The sequence below is a fragment of the Fonticula alba genome, assembly GCF_000388065.1.
Source record: "Fonticula alba strain ATCC 38817 unplaced genomic scaffold supercont2.6, whole genome shotgun sequence".
NCBI lineage: Eukaryota > Rotosphaerida > Fonticulaceae > Fonticula > Fonticula alba.
This window is the reverse complement of record NW_009242976.1, coordinates 1,802,343-1,804,181: the sequence shown is the minus strand read 5'-3', so window position 1 is coordinate 1,804,181 and position 1,839 is coordinate 1,802,343.

Sequence of the window (1,839 nt, the reverse complement as noted above, 5' to 3'; positions counted from 1 at the left end):
CACGCTGGAGTTTGTTCACATGGACCGCAGCAGCCCGCCCCGCCCGGGCTGGCAGATTTCCTGCTGACATCACTCCTGCTGCCTCCCCGCCGGCGCCATGGTGCAGAGGGGGCCCGGCGTCCCTGCCCCCGCCCCCCCCCCCCCCCCCCCCCGGGCGGCCGACGGTGCGTCTGGCTGCCGGGTCGGGACTCGGTCTGAACGCGCCCGGCCCCGCCACCAGCCCGGGCGCTTGACCGAGGGAGGGCCGCGGTGTGCCCCTCCGCCCCCCCCCCTTGACATGGGTATCCCAGAGGGATGCGGGATCGGCCGGGACGCGCGGCGCAAGCCGGCGTTGAACGGAAACGCCCGGCCCCACTGTGACCGCCGGCGCTCCGGGCCCTGCGGCGCCGGATGCCCTGCCGCCGCCTTCCGCGCCACCGCTGCCCCCCGCCCCCCAGAAGCAGGAGCGGCGGCGAATGGTCCGGGGCGGCAGCTTCCGCGACCCCTTCTCCCCCGCCGGCGGCCCCCGGGGCGGGGCGGGCGGCTTCCCCGGTCGTCCCGCCGAGGGGACGGCCGTCAGGCAATAAATAAGACCGGCTGATTTCCGCCCGCCGGTGCCGGCCGCACGGAGGGCGCCACATTCCAGCCCGGTCCAGGCTCGGGGGCGCCGCGCGCCTCAAGGGGGAGGGGGGGGGGGGGGAACCGCACAGGGACCCACCACCCGGCAATGTTGGCCGCCGCCAGGCGCCGCGCAGGGCCGGCGGCCAGAGCGCCGGGGCTGAGCCGTCCGGCCGGTCGGGCGGGGCGGGTAACGGCCCGAGCATGCACGCCCGGGGGCGGGGGGCGGCGGGGCCGCACGATGGAAGGCCGCCGCAAGACGCCGCCTGCCGGCAAGCCGGGGGAAGCTGGTAGTCAAGAACACTCATCGTGATCGCCCATTCGCCCAGCTCCTCCTCCCCCCCCCCCCGCGGGGGCGGGATCCCGTACACGCGCATGCACACACACACACACATATAAAAATATATACACGCACACGCCTGCACAAACACATCCAAATATCGAGGCAGCTGCGGGCCAGGGGGGCCGCCGCCCGGGGAGGGGGCGGCGCGCGCCCGTCGTACGCGCACCCACATAACGCAAGCACGAAAAGTGCGCGGCCGCGCCATTTGCAGCTCGCACGTTGGGCTGTTCTTTTCCGGCCACTGCCCAATCCACCCGGGTTCTGAAACGGCGCCGCGGAAGGGCCGCAGCAACGGGGCCGGTCAGCCTCCTCCGGCGGCCCCTCCCCCGCGGCCGCCCCGGGGGCCCGGGGGTCTCAGTGATGCCCGGCGCGCTGGCACCTCCGGCAGTCACAGGACACTGGCAACGCCTGAGCACCGCAGGGGGCCCGATCACGATGCCCTCCCGCCGGCCAAACGGCCTTCCCCTCTGGGACGCCGGCAGAGCCCCTTGGCAGGCCGGGCCCTATCTCCCGGCCGTGCGTGTCCGCCCCCTCCATGCGCCTTCGTTCGCGCTTCCGGGCGCATGATGCTCCCCCCGAGGGGGCGGCGGGGGGGGGGGCCGAAAGAAAGAGCGGCCCCAGGGAAATCCCGTCCGCCCTCTTGCCCGCCATCTGCCTTTTTCAGCGCCTTCCTCCCTCGACCCTGTCCCCCGGCCCGTCCTCCCGGGGCGCGCCCGGCCTTGCAAGCGGCGCATCTCTCCCCCCCATACCCTCCTTGGCCAAAGCACCGGCCAGGGAGCCGCTCGGGTGGAGTCCCCTCGCCCCCCTGCGCCCCGAGCCGGGAACCGCCGGGGGGGGCGGGGGAGGGCGAAGCCATCCGCCGACCATGCAAACGCCAACTTCCCCTCTGGGTTGTTGCG